General features: G+C 47.1%; 1 protein-coding gene and 1 long non-coding RNA gene across 2 annotated transcripts in view; both read left to right on the top strand.

The window, feature by feature from the left end:
• Epb41l3 (erythrocyte membrane protein band 4.1 like 3) overlaps window positions 1-15,293 on the top strand; it is a 138,527-nt gene that overhangs the window by 32,007 nt on the left and 91,227 nt on the right. The window lies entirely within an intron of this gene.
• LOC117283771 lies at window positions 8,870-9,867 on the top strand. Its single transcript, XR_004514809.1, has 3 exons — window positions 8,870-9,351; window positions 9,476-9,591; window positions 9,776-9,867. It is a non-coding gene; the product is annotated as an uncharacterized LOC117283771 (long non-coding RNA).

Below are 15,293 nucleotides of genomic sequence, written 5' to 3'. Positions count from 1 at the left end.
TTCTCATGATCCCTTACTGTTTTTAAGAGACCTCTCTTTTCATGGTCACTGACTGCAATCTTATCTTCTATATATCTGAGAGTCTATCTTTGCATTCTTTTATTCTGTTGCATAGACTTTCTATGGAGTGTTTAATCTCCTGGATATCTGTTTGAGTCTGTTTTATGGATTCCATTTCTTTCCTATGTTGGGCGTTTATTTTTTCCATTTCTTTCTTATGCTGGGCCTTCATGGCTTCTATCATGGTCCTGAGCTCATCTATTTTTTTGTCAGTTTCTGCTCTAGAGTCTCGAATCACGACTTCCATTTTGCTCACTATCTCTATGGTTATCTGGGAAATTATTTCTGTTTTGAATTTTTCTAGAGCCTGATTGATCTGTTTTGTTACTTCCTGTGCTTTGAGTTCAGGGTGTCCTGGTGGTTCACTATCGGCCTTTTCATCCTCATTTGCCCTACTGTTTGCCATTGGTGAACTGGAAGTCTGTCCTTGTGTCTTGCTTAAGTGTTTTCTCATTTTTATTTTTGTTGTCGGACTGTCCTTGGTTTAATCTCCGGATTATCACCCAAATCTTCCTGATATAGTTGTGCCCTAGCTTCTGTGTCTCTAACGACCCACAGACATTCTCATCTTCATAACATCAGAGAAAACACCTCATCAAATCAACCGCAATGCTTTATCCCAACTGATACAATCAGCAACACATTAAGATCAAGCACAACTTGGACGTTGACCACCTGTGGTAGTCACTAGTCTATCACCCTTAAATCATTTGAATTAAATTGAAATCAAGAAGCAGTCCAGAACATCTCTGCAGTGAACAAAATTTCAATATAGTGTATTTACCATTTAATGGCTCAGACAGAGTGAGGATGCAAGACCCCTGGTCTCAGTTAGCTGATGGCTGAACCCCATGATGCTGACTGACCTCAGGCTGCAAGGCCCAGATTGAGTTCCCCAACCTTCTGAATGGTTGAACTCCACACCGTTCTACTACAGGTTTCCCACGCCCTTTCTTTAAAGATGTTCCAAGTTGGGAACTCAGAAAAATACCCTTGATGACCACCTCTGCCTCTGCAGAGTGGTTCCAATGACTGGACTGGTACAGTCAGGAGGTCTGAGAGTGCGTGGGGGGGGACTTATGGGGCTTCAGTGTACCTTCCTGGTGCTTGAGCTATGGCGGCTGGGTCGGGAGCCGGTGTGGTTCTCCTTCCTGCAGTGGATCGGGGCCCAAGCTACCTCCCGGCACTTGAGCGATGGTGGCTGGGGCGGGAGAAGGCGTGTGTGACTATCTTCTTAGTTATCTTTGCTAATAGAAATACATAGTGGGGTAAATATCTACTTTGACTGCCGAGTTTTAAAAAAATCGGGTCTGTCTCACTGTTTTGCCTAGGCTAACCTTACAGTGAACTCGCATTCTTGAGTTCATGTTGTCCTGATACCCACAACAATAGTCTAGCCGTGACTGTGAAAAAAGTTGGGTTGCTGGCACTTCAGTGCTTAACATTTTTTACTTAAAGGTCCATAAGAAGATAAGGAACATTTTCTTCCTGACCATTAAATATGGTTTTAAAGCCCTTTCTGATGGTGGAAGGAAGGAACTTGTTTATAAGACAATTCACGTGGGGAATAATTGGTAATTCCAGGAACCCACCTGTGTATACTTTCTATTTTCTCCTTCACCATGCATTTTCTAAGAAATAGAATGAAAAAGAACAGAAATTCACCAGCGCTTCCCACTCATAATGGAGATAAAGAGTGAGCACCCTCCTTGGGGTGAGACAGCTAATCCTCTCATACATTCTTATTCAAGTGTTGCTGTAACGGGGCGTGGTGGCACACACCTGCAATCCCAGCACTCAAGAGGCTAAGGCAGGAAGATTGCCAGCCTGAACTTCATAGCGAGACCTTGTCTCAAAACAATAACAACTCCACAAATAATAATAATATTTTTTTAAATCAAGTATTGGTGTAAGTTCAATCTTAAGTGTCCCCCAAAAGTCCACATAGCAGAAGACTTTGTTCCCATTATGGCGCACGGGGAGGTGGTGGAACCTTCCAGGAGTGGAGCCTGGTGCGAGGGCTTCAGGCCATGGCCATGACCTTTCAGGGACAGTGGGACCCCTGCCTACCTTCCTCTTCCTCTCTTCCACTTCCTGCACATAAGGTGAGTGGTTTTTCTTCACCACACTCTGCAGCCCCACCCACCAGAGGCCCACAAGTAATAAATAGGTCCACCCAATCAGACTGTAAGCCAGAATCTACCCTTCCTCTTCATAAGTTGATCACCTCAGATGTTTCTTGTAGTCACGGAAAAGGAACAAACAAAAGTATGCCCTCTCTCTCTTGCCTAACTCTAGCATTTCAAAAAACCATAGAATAGATGTATACGCCATGGGTCTTCGTTGTCTTGTTCTTTGGGGGCTTAAGAACCAGCAGAGTTTCCATAAAGGGCCTGGCATGGGCTGCAAGACAAGGTACAGCTGGGGAAGGAGCGAGGTGTGGGTTTCAGAAGCTTCTGTCCCTGGTCTTGTGGCTCTGCATGCAGTCCTCACGTCAGGGCGTCGGCAGCCCCTGCAGCGTTGTTAGTAAAAGTCCCTTTCCCTTCCAAAGGACTCCGTCTACTGCTGGCTCCTCAGGGTTCTGATTTTCTCTGGGCCCCCCTTCCAGGCCCTTACAAGACCATAGCAGGTTTGGCGGCTGGGGGAGGGTGGCACCCGAGAGGAAGACCCTGCCCGGGCTAGAATCCTTTTCCTTAGAGAAGAATCTGGCCCTGAGCCTTGGCTCCCCAGGAGCACTTGGGCTGAAGAGAGAGGGCTATGTGGTGGTGTTTTGAAAATGATTCCACTTTCTAAAAATTCAGACATCATTTTGTTTGGAAGATCTGTTCCAAGTGAAAGCCCGTTTCTTCTTCTTTAGTGCTTTGCTTACAACCATGTCTGCCGTGTGAGCCATTTTCTTGGTCTTACTGACCTTAAGGATTTTGAACAGGGTGAGGTTTTGGTCTGTTCTCTCCCGGTTTCTTCTTGCTGATTCATTTTGCTTAATCCTGATGATGGTGCCTCGGAAGTAGAATTACATAAAAGACCAAGCGAGCTGCAGTAACTGGTTCAGCACTGATGTCCTCTGTGCCTTGAGTCAGGAAGCATTTCCAGGATTGCTCTCTGCTTCCCCCTTTCTCGTGCTGAGTCCCACTTCCTCTCCCATGTGGCCGAGGCAGGGTCCTCACTGCAACAAACCTCTCTTGGGGAACAGACTTGTTCATCGCATATTTGCTGTCCAAGCTGAATTCCAAACAGTGCGGTGCCAGCAATGCCATCTTGAAGAGGATTTTACAGGAATGCTGTAAAGCAAAAACCTCTCAGTCCTGCTCCACAGTGCACAGGGCAGCAGCTGGAAGGTCTGATTATAGGCCAGGAAGCCCCACAGGAACAACAGAAAGTGTTAGCAAGAGGCCTGGAGTAAATGACAGCTGTTTGCTTTGGGCTCCAGGGAGCCAAAGTGCATGTAGAATAAAAATAAAGTGTCCTGCCCTACACATGCTGGCTTTAGACCCTTGTGAATATCGCTGTACTCAGGGATAGCAATCCTGAATTGGAGGTCAGTTACTGAAGGGATATTGGCTCCAAAGCCCTAGAAAGAAGGGAGCACAGGAATTTCTTTCATAGTTCACAGTTGTATGTTTGAAACATTCAGCTGTTCCGTACAGGTTGATTTAAAGATAGAGTAGGAAATAAGCATTTGTACATGTCATTTGGAATATCAGAATATTATGGGTGCAGCTGTACCCTGCCTGCACTAATAGATTCTAGGACCAAGGAAATCCCACCTGCTTGTCGGAAACATATGGGGTGAGAAACACTGCATCTGTCAAAAAAGAAACTTCAGCACCAAAGTAATTCCAAGAGAGTGATAACGGTTGAGTAAATGCATTTCTCAGACTTAGCATTTTTTTAAGAGGTTCATTTGAAGCTACGATTGTCTTTCATTAATGGTGGGACTTTTTAAAATAAAAAAAGTAACAGATGCATACACTAATAGGGTAAGCCACATCAAGAAGCTTCTTGAGTTCGCAGGTTTGTCTTTCAAAGAGGAGGAAATCACTTTGGAAAGAAAAGCGTACTTATTCACAGGCAGACTATAAACACTTCTGATCAAATGGAAGAAGATGGTGTATTTCAGGAGCAGTCCTCGTATAACCTACATTTCCACCATTTATGTAATGTGACATCTTAGCATTTCAAATTACCCTTCAAAAGCGTAGAAACGTTTTATGCCATTTTTGATTGGCATCACATACAAAAACATTTGTGTATCAACTTAACATTTTGTGTTGCTTTTCCCTGTAAAAAGAGGATGAATCCCATGCTATAGCAAGCAAGTATTCCCAGCTGCTGTGGTCCTCTGTTTCAGTTGAGTTGGGGCAGGAAGAAGGAAGAAGTATTTTGTACTGAAATAATCACCATGTAAGGGTGGCTGTCATTTCTGTCACTGGTGAGGGTTGTAATTTAATACACAAGGCACAGTGGGAGAAAGGCGAGTTTTCTTCCATTTCTCCACCCTTATAATTATGCTTTTTAGTAGCATGACCGAAATTGTTACTTTTTTAATTGATGAGGATTTTAAGCTGAAAAATGCAACTTTAGGTTTGCTGTATCATATTTTAACAACAGATAAGACATCCATTAAAATTACCTTGCTTTTTCCACTCTGGATGGGCTGTAATGGCTGTAAGATGCTATTTCTGGATATATTGGGTTTATCTCTTATTTGAAATCTAGATAATAAATGCTGGCTAGTACACAAGCGCTCGGTAGGTACCAGGCACCGCATAAATTGTATGAATTATCTCAGTCAATCCTTCCGAGCTGGTGACAAGGAAACAGTTTAGCATATCCCCATTCGCCAGTCTGAATAAGATCAAGTTAAGTGACTTTCCCAAAGTTAACTGCTGGTTAATTGTGGAGCCAGTTGAACCTGAGCAGTCTGGCCACTGGGTTTAGGCTCCTCTCGTCTATGTCCTGCTGAGTCACTATAACGGGTGGGGACCAAGGGTAGAACACGTTTAGTGACAAAAATCAAGAGTAAGGCAAATTGAAAGTGAGATATCTATGTCTTGTATCCTCAGGACTGGAATATATAGCATGTAGCATCCCCCAGTGTCCACAGGGAACTTGTTTTTAGGCCCCCAGCCCCACAGATACTGAAACCTGCATAAGCTCAGGTCCACTGTGTAAAGCAGCACAGCACTTGCATGTAACCTGTGCACTCCCTCCGTGAACTAAATAATCTCTCGGTGACCTGCAATACCTACTACAGTGTAGAAGCTGTCCAGACGGCTGTCGCATACTACTGCTTGAAGAATGATGGCAAGGAAGAAAACCTAACACGCCCCCTATAGTTGCGCTTGTTTTTCGGAATACTTTCCATCCAGGGTTGAACACCTCAAAGGCGGATACCACAGGCCACCGACTGTACATGTTATTGAATGATGAATAAGTTGTAGTGAGTGAAAGGTGAGGATGATTAAAATAATCATCCTCCGTGCTCACGCCAAGTAGAGTAGCAACAAAAACACTCTTAGTAGACTTGTCCTGCAGTGCTTTGGCAGGGCCCGAGCCCAAGAGCCCGCAATTCAGCCCGACTCCCCTCCTCGGGTTCAAGCCCCTGTGCTCCAGGACCGGCCACCTCACCTTTCTGATCTCCTTTGATTCCTTTCAGAGGATTGTGATCCGAAAGCACCAAGCCATGAAATAGGAGGGTGGTTAGTGTCTTGGCCTCCATCTAAATTTCCCTTTCCTTCCTACCACATTTCCCTCTGTTCCCAGGGAAACTTGTGATCCAGAGCCGCAGCAGCAAGCACACCCTGGGGAGCTAATCAGGGTTTGGTGTCCTTGTGATGGGACAGCGGACCTGAGGAGCAACCTGTGTCCCCCTCTGTCCCTGAGCCGGAAGCTTCTTTGAGGGATCTTTGGTTTATTTTCTCAGAAATCCACGAGGAAATCCTGAAAGATACCCCTTTCTGTTAAAACCGGCATGGCGGTTCTTGAGGAATTTAACATTAAACCAATGGCTAAGTATGAAATTTAGTTTTTCTTTTCTTCCTTTGTGGCAGTGCCAGGGATGGAACCCGGGGCCTCACGCTCAGTCCCCGGGTTGTTACTTCTGTTGCCTTCCTCTTTGCTGTCCTGCCCAGACTCTGCTAAGTGACCTTTTCGAGAGGTGGCCCTGCACCTCCAGACGGATGGCAGGGACCAGAAATCGCTCTAGGTCACCTTTGTCCTCAGTCACGCCCTGTCCCTTGTGCCGCCTTTTTGCCTGGGTGTTGGCATCAAACTTAGGTGAGAAAGACATTGAATAGCCATGAGCCTTCCTCGATAGAATGCAGCAGCTGCGCGATGATGGGGACGAGGGGTGTGTTCAGCAAAAAGGAGGGCAGGAATGGAATGCTTTGCAAAAGCATTGAACAAACAAGATATTTCAGTGGGAGGCACATCTCGTGTGGGGTTGGACAACGTTATATAAAAATCTCGCTGTACTGCATTGTTCCCTTTTCTCCATCACCAAGGGGAGAATATGGCTTGGAGGATTTTCCTTTTAGTGTGCCTTTTGGAAGCTAAGTGAAGAAGACAAAATATTTATAGTATCAGATAAGAAGTAGGCTCAGGTAGTTATGATTTTTACAGTTGTGGTTCTGATGCCTAGGAAATTATTTGCCTCATCTTTCTGGCTAACCAAGGGCATCCATGTCCCTCGTAACCTTTGTCTGAACTCCTTCCCTTACCTCTGTCCTGAGGAAGTCCCAGCATGAGATAATTATCTCCACGCTCAGGTTTCACACGGGCACATTACTGGAGATGACAGGTGCATAACAGTGGATGGATGCGCCCATTACTTTTCTGACAGAGTGGCAGGGAGAGCGTTCAACCTGCCTCTTAGTTTGGTTTATTAATTACCATCGCATGAGCATCCTGGAGGCCTAACAGCTGTGGAGGCAGGGGTAATATTTCCTAAGTTTTAAGGACGTGGCCCAACTTCTCATTTGATTTTAACAAGCTGTTCAGTTTCTTCTCACTTAACTGGAATGAATTCCAGTAGGAGGTGGTAGTAAGAGCAGTTGGTCCACTGCTTAGAAACAATGTTGGCCCATTTCCCCAATGCCTCTGAGGTTTGTTGTGCTGGGAGAAATACTGTTCTGTGTACAGCAGTTAACATTATTCTCATTGGCTGTAAGAGGTATTTTATGTACATTTCCCTGTTGATAAAGATAGATTGGTAGAGTTTGACAATGAATTCACCTACCTGGCTCAGAGAGTTAAACTCTGAGCATGCTTGTCATCACTTTGTAAGTCAAAGACTGATGCCAACTAGCAAAAATGATTAATGACACTTATTACTGACTTTCCCAATATCTAAACAGTGGCCTTTGGTTTTTATTTTTAGTCCTCCTTGAAGAAGACAAGGTTCATACCAAATTGTCTAATACCAGCCATCAGCTAGTAAGTCATACTTTGCTTCTTGGCTGTAGCATTAATGCTTACATATCCTTTGGTTGCACTGGTTTTTTATGTGTTCTCCTTGGTCCTGAAACAAGTAGTCATCCAACCACAGCGGAGCTGTCTCTCATAAGGGAGATCATATGAGGAGTGTCAGGGTCGGGATTTGGGATGGATGGGTCCCTGTTTAAAGTGCTTTTCTGGGTAGTAGGGTGTTACACTTTTGAGTTTACATCGAGGGGAGCGTTGCTCTGTGGATGAATAGGGACACATGCGTCCCCTAGGAGATGGGGTAACACGATGCCATGCGGGTCCTGGGGTGCCAGCTCCACCCAGGGTGTTCTGCAGGTTGGCCCCACTCAGCCCCGTGATCTTACCTCCTCCAGCTTCCATCCCTTTGGGCCTATCTTAGAGGATGTCTTTGGGCCGGTGAGTCATGTCAGTTCTGAAGTCCTTCCTCCTGTCCCTCATCCTTGCTGCAGGAGGCCCCAAGGAAGGACACCCTCCAGCTGAGGAAGCTCCTCTGTGTGTCTGGAGGTTAGGGCTCTATTGCATCCCAAAATGTCAGTACCAGATGTCAGTTTTTGGTCTGTGACTTAGATACGTGCTTCACGGTGGACCAGGGCTTCTTCCCGTCTTTGCCTCTACAAGAACAGTCCATACTGACCAGTTTCTCAAGAATATTCTGAGAAATTAATAAGGAAAGCATAGCAGTAGCTTCTACTTACTGAGGATCTCTATATGCTAGACTTCTATATACATGGTCTCTGACCCTTACGGTAGCCTTCGAGGGCCAATGTTAGGTCATTGAAAGGTGAAGAATCTGACGTCTGTGAAGAGACCTAGCTACCTAGTATGGTTTGGGTACGAATGCCCTGCCCAAGGCCCATGACAGCTGCATCACAGCCTGTGTGGTGCTACTGGGAACTGCTCAGGCCTTTGCAGATGGGGCCCCGGGGGATGTGGGTCTCGGAAGAGTGATCCGGGAGGAGGTCTTGGGATCCTGGCCCCTTCCTCCCTCTGCTGTGTGCAGCGCGTCACGTTTCCATTCCTTCTGAGTTGGTACCTGTACATATCGTACCTTAATTCCGCTTTCATCCTCTTTGCCACCCCTCTCCTTCCCACTCTCCATCTTTTGGTCGTTTCCCCTTTGAGAAAGATCTATTTCCCTACTCCTTACTATCGCTCATATGTTTCCCTCCTTATACTTTGGGTTTCTCCTAGGAGAGAGATCGTGTGGTATTTAAACATGTGTATCTGATTTATTTCACTTAACATTGTGGCCTCAAGGTGCCTTCATTAATAAAAAGAAGGTGATCAAAAGATGGCTGGTGTGGGGAGGGAAGGGATAAGGGAAAAAGAAGGCATTATTTTAAAGTGTTATGTACATGGACCAGTTCCTCACAATGGAAGTGAACATTGCATACTACAAACATGGACTAGAAAGAAAAACAGAAGTCCTTCACCCCCTAAAGCTTATTAATGTCTCCATTTGGAGGAGATAGATAAAAACAAAAGTAAGTAACAGAAATACTTAGTATACGAGATTAGTGGTGAGTGTTACGGAGAAAACAGCAGGAGAAGGGGTAGGGAGTGGATGAGTGGACACGGAAGGCATCCTGAAGAGGCCAAGGGTGGGGAGCAACCAGGGGAGGAGCACGTGGGCAGGGAGGAACGGCAGGTGTGAAGGCCCGTGGTGGGAGTGACCTCACAATCGCAGAGCAATGACCGGGTTCCCTGAAGCTGGCACAGTGGACAGGGGGACAGAAGTGGGAGACCAGAGAGCATCGGTGTAGCATTCTTGTAGATCCATGTTTAAGGACTCTGGCTTTCATTTTGTCAAAATGGGAGCTACTGGTAGGTTTTGAGCGAAGAAGGGACGTGATTTGATTTATTTTCTACTGGGGTTAATCTGGTTGTTATATGGGAAATATGAGTCTCCAAAGAGCGTGCAAGAGCGGAATGGGGAAACCACTTGCAGGGTTGCTGGAGCAATTGGACAAGTGGCAATGCCTGGTGGAGCGAGGGGTGGAGACGGAGGTGCGGTGGTCGGGTTGGAGGTGAAGATCTGGTGGACAGCAGGGGAGGTGAGATACGGTAGGTGTTCGTGGAGACGAAGTCGCACTGGGGAGGGTGGGTAGTGGTGGGGCTGGTGAGGTGGTCACGCTTTGGACACCTTTTGAGCGTAGAGCCACAGGGCTTGCTGAAGTACTGTGTAGGAAGTGAGGGAAGGTTGCATGGTTGTTCGTTCTTTCTTGCCTTGTATTTTCTTTGGCTTAAGAACCTGGAAGCACGGATTGGCTGTCGGGGAAGGACTCAAGGAAGACCTGGTTTGGGGGAGAAAGTTCCGGCTTTCACCTTTGCACCCCTTAGGTGTGAGGCAGATTCTGGGGGAAGAGAATAAAGGCTTCTCTTGTCCTTGAGACTCTCTGGTGTGGTCTCAGAATCCCACAGAAACACGTTTTACTGTGCGTCCGGGAGAGAGATGCGTGGGGCTGCGCACAGCACAGAGGCAGCTGGAGGAGGCTGCTGTGGGAGGAGGGAACCAGAGGTGGGCTTTGTGGGAGCCGCACTTCAGTGCAGGACTGAGTCTTGCTGGGGCCCCAACACCTAGGGCAGCCACGGCAGCACAGGGTGCTGGAAAGTTGCGGGCCATGTGCTGGCTCCTTCCTGCTGAAGCTGGTTCAGGGAATTTGAAAAGGAGGACAGAGAACCGGGAAGTGCTGAGGATGGGGTGCCCTTTGTTTGGTGGAGGAGGAAGGGTCAGGGAGCTGCTGAAGCTCTCTCGCTGCCTCTCGGCCCTGACAGCAGTGGAAACACTTGTTTTGTTACCGTTACACACTTTACTTTTAACCAGTGTTCCACAGCTGTAAAACCAGTGTTCCTGGTTGTGCTTAGGGTATTTATTAGGGACGGAATTTGGTGAAGGGCACCGAAATCCATGGGGAACCTCCTCTTGGTGCCACCACAAAGTCCTAGTCAGAAAGGCCCGTCAGGCCGCCAGAGAGAAAAGAACGTATGAAGAAGTAGAAAAGGACTTGATGGGTTCTCTTGACGTTCTGGATCAGGTAAATAAGACCTTTGGTCCTAAGGACTGGCTCAGGTGCTTTGTTCTGTGTAAGATACGTCTGTTATCTCTGCTCTGAGGTGAGCAGGACCTTGACTCGGGTCCTGAGCTGCACTGAAAACACAGAGAGGAGCTGGAGGGCTCCGCACTCGCCGTCACCGAGGCAGAACCGCGGTGGCCCGGGAACGACTTAGCGACCTTTCCTGTCCTTTCTCCCACCTGTCTCCAGTCTGGCACCCCCTGAGCAGCAAGCCTGTTCCCCAAAAGGGGGCACACCCCCTTGAGCAAAAGAGGCCACATTGTTTCAGCAGCAGTCACTAACGTGGGTGACTGTGACGGTCAGATTACTTACTAATCTACTGGGGGACGACGGAGCGTGAGGGAGATGGAAAAATATACCTGTTGTGAACTATAGCTTGAAATGAGTACTGCGTGCTGTTAAAGTTAAGATCCTACAACTCAAGACCACAACCACATGTGCACCTTCTGAAGAAACCAGCAAAATGGCATGGCAACTGCCTTGCCAGTTCTGTGGCGGCAGCAGTCCAAATGCACAAGCACTGACAGCCTTGCGAGGACCCCTGATTGCTCCAAACGCAGCCATGCCATGGCTTTGGACTGGAGAGGTTGTTGCTTTCTCGCTTGGCTAGTGGTTTGCAAACTTCAGTGTGTGTGAGAATCACGGAGGTGCACAGGGAAAGTGCTGGGAGGTGATCTCACGGTGCCCAGTCCAGGTTGTGCTACCTTCTGGGGCTGCCTGGGCTTGCAGCCTCCCCAGAGGCTCTGTGACGTGAGGGAGTGGAGCCTAGGCACCTGTGCTGTGCTTACTCCATGCTCCTGGGCTCAGTCCTCTCCAGATGCCCTAATCCAAGTATGCTGAAGACCAGCCTCCCGTGCCTTCCACCAGAACTGGTCAGCTGCATCCACTGTTGGAGTTACATAAGCACAGGGAGACTGGCTAGGCATATTTCAGAAGTGTTCAGACATGTTATCATTAATTACTAAGTCTATAAAAACCATAGTTACATCCGTGTGATAGCCTACTACCTTAAAGAGTATTTTGAAGAAGCACTAAATGTGTGTAGCTTTGACCACTATCCATCTCTTCAAGGTAATACTTTATTAAATTGTTTTCTTCTGATGACAAAAAAAGAATGCATTTGTAGAACATCTGAAAAGGACAGAGTCCGCTATCGGATGATTGCTTTGCCATTCTCACTGATCACTGAAATACCTTCTTGTGGTGGGTCTGGATGATGAAAACCCAGGTCTGTCAGTCTGTTTTTGTTGTTGCTGCTGTTACTGCACTGAACCACGTGAGGCAAGTTTACTTTGCACAGAAAAGAGATGTAGTTAGCGCACAGTGCTATGGGCTCCAGGGCCCTGTGCATACAGCAGTCCTTCTCTGGGGGACCCTCATGGCAAGTGGGGCTCTGTCACAGCAGATTTCCACTGCAGTGGGAACATTGGGAGAAAAAATTAATCCCTAAACAGGAAGCCAGAGAGCGAGTCAGGGTCAGATTGGCTCTTACAGCAGCAACTGCCATGCTGAGGGCTCCCTGAGGACCCTGCACTGAGCTCTGGCTCTTAAAGACTGAGGACCAAGCTCCAGCACACACACCCTTGACGGACACATTTCAGCCACATCCAAACCAGCACCCAGGCTTGCTCTGCAGCCCCACCAGGTCAGTGGCCGGCCCTGCCTTCTCCAGGCGTCTGGCCTCGTCTTGTGCCTGATCCTGACTTCCTTCCTGCTCCGGGCAAATGTCTTCGTCTGGCTTCTTCCTCCTGCTCCAGGCCCAGCACCCAGGCATCCGTGAAGCTCGCACTCTGCAGGTCTGTGGCCGCCCCTGGGAGCACACAGGGCCCCACGCAGGCCTCTGTCTCCCTCCCACCGCCCCCCTTCTCCTATTCCCTTCCTGCATCTTCCCCACCTGTCCCTGCCAGCAGCTGCTCTGTGGGAGCCGGCACCCCCTTTTCTGCTCGTCTGAGAACCAGCAGAGCACAATACACTGAGGAGTTTATGTGGCTTTTCTACTTTTTACCACATATTAAGCTTTTACCTAGACAGATTTACTTTGCTTTCATTTTAAAATAGACAAATTAAAGGATTAAAACTAATTTCATTGTGAAAACTCAGTAATTAAAAACATTATCAACTCATGAAGGAAAGGTAGGCTTGCGGGGATTAAACCTCAAACACACACACACACACACACACACACACACACACACACACACACACCACACACAAAAATAAACAAACCCTAAAAAGCCTGTAAAAAATACTTAAGATGAACTCTGTTTCAGCTTTTCAGTTTTTATTCAAATTTATTTTTGGCAATAGGGTTTTCAGTTAACCCTCATTGAATTGGAAATAGGTAGATTTGAAAATCGGAAGAGCTATTTGTTAGCTTACTTAGATGAGCATTGGAGAAAAAAGAATATAAAGAGAATGCCATGTACCTGTGGCTGTCCATGTTTTGTAGATTGTGTGGGGAATTCATCCCTTATAATGAAAACGTTAGCCTGGAGCTGCAGCGTAGACCACCATCTCATCCAGAGTACCTCCGAGGAGGAGGGGAGTGGCAGCCAAGTCCAGACCCTAAAGCCTTCATTAGAGTATTTAAGGCACAAACAGGGAGCTCTTCCCACTTCTGGCTTGGAGTAAAGTGCCCTGGAGTCGGGGCTCCTCCTGTCACCTCCACTGGATAACTTGAGAGGCACTGTTTTTAAGCATCTGATTTATATGCCAGTGAGATCTTCTCAGAGAATTCTTTATAATCTCTTTCCATCATTGGCCTTAAGGTAAAAGCTGATGCATTACAGTCAGAACAGAATAATTACATATGTGGCCTCACCTCTGTATTGAAGGATAAATAAGTTCAATGGCTATGGCGCTGTCACAGTGTAGCAAGGCCTGGGTGTCAGGAGAACTCCTGCGTCCTCTCTGTGGACTGTGATACGGGCTCTTGTGAGGTAGCAAAGACACCGTGATGTAGAATTGTGGGAAGATCGAAGTTTAATCATTTGGTTCTGGGATACAGTTAACAGATTAGACAACGTCAGAGTTTTACAAAGTAACTGATTGGCTTGGCGTGCTGATGCCTGCTTGGAATCCCAGTACCGTAGGAGGCTGAGGCAGGAAATTGGAAAGTTGGAGATGTGTACCAGATTTAAAGAGGGGAAAAAGGCTGGAGATGTAGCTCAGCGCAAAGGGTCTGGATTCAAGCCTCAGTTCCAAGAAAGAAAAGAGAATCCTGCCGTTGACCATTTGAACCCAGCTGCGCAGGGGAAGAGGAAACTCACAGCTTGTGTTCCTTTGCATCCAGTGCTCACTGAATGGGGCCCGATTTTCCAGGACCTCACTTTAGACATGTGACTTGTGTCACATTTGCTATATTAAATCATTATTTAATCACCACCAGTTGGCTGGTAATGATTGCATCATAGGACTTTATAAGAATTAAGTAGCAACAGTAGCAGAAAGCCAGGAATTTTCCCATGTAGTTGATTTCTTCTTGGTTTTAGCTACAGAAGTAGTTTTTCATTCTCCTTTATGACTTGATCGGATGTTACTCATACTGAGTGAGGCATCAGGGCTCACTGCCTGGAGCTCTTTGAAAGCCAAGGTGCAGTAATTACAGGCCACTTCCTTTCCAGGGTCCCTGAAGCTCCAGATTATTTCCCCTTCTGTTTCTTGCTAGTTCTCGCTACCCATCCTGCAGGAGCTCACACGCTTGTAGGAAGCTGACTGGAGAGATGCAGGCCATTAGAGGTGTGCACCTGGGAATCGGAGAGCGGGTTATCTGCGCCTGCAGCATTCTGAGAGGCCACCTTTGTCGCTGTGTCTGTCCCTCGCCCCACAGTGGGGACACTGGCCAGAGACCCAAATCCTGAATGCTCGGCCACGCATCTCCAGATGGCCTGATGCCCCTGCTGAGGTAAAAACGTGGGATTTTTAGTTACCGCCTTGCCTGTGATTTTACAACCAGTGATGCTGTAAGGGAGAGACCCATTTCCAGGGGAGCCGTGGAGCCCTCACTTGGTGGGTGAGGACTCACAGCCGCATTTAATTTATGCCTCTTCTGTAGTTCACAACGCGTTTCTCACAGATGCAGCGTCAGATGTAGGGTAATAGAAAAATATGCTCCTGCATTGAAGGTGCCAAAGAGATCTTTTGGCTACTAAGTTCTTCCCTGAATGGAATTGGAATATGAAGGAAATAAGCTCCTTTCCTCTCCTCTTCTGATTTTACCAAAAAGAGCTACAACTGGGAGTTCTAAGCGGCCCAGGTAGACATAGACAGTTGGAACACCCTGGCCTTGACGCCTCAGCTGGTTTGAGGCCCTCTGTGACTAACAGCCCCACATTTGTGACTGATTAAGGTTTCAGGGCCGGGATTTAGCTCAGCGGTTCTGCCACCTGCCTCATAAGCACAAGGTCCAAGTTTGAGCCCTGGTACCAAAAGAAAATTGGGCCGGGGATTTAGCTCAGTGGTTCCACAGCCTGCTTCGTAAGGTTAAGGTCCTGAGTTCGATCCCCGGCACCAAAAAAAATAATAATAATAAAAAACTAAAATTTTGTCTTGCCCTGTTTGGAAGCCTAGAGCCACCATCATGGGGAGTTAGGAAGCAGTCAGTGCCACTCTTATTTTCTCCAGAAGCAACAAGGATCATCTTTTCGTTTTCTGGGAATCCAGTGGCAGCCTGTGACAGGATTCAGAAGCTTC

Source organism: Fukomys damarensis, unplaced genomic scaffold, assembly GCF_012274545.1.
Source record: "Fukomys damarensis isolate Sample0158 unplaced genomic scaffold, DMR_v1.0_HiC HiC_scaffold_30, whole genome shotgun sequence".
Lineage (NCBI taxonomy): Eukaryota > Metazoa > Chordata > Mammalia > Rodentia > Bathyergidae > Fukomys > Fukomys damarensis.
Note: the sequence above shows the minus strand (reverse complement) of the source record. Positions and strands in the feature narration are given on the sequence as shown.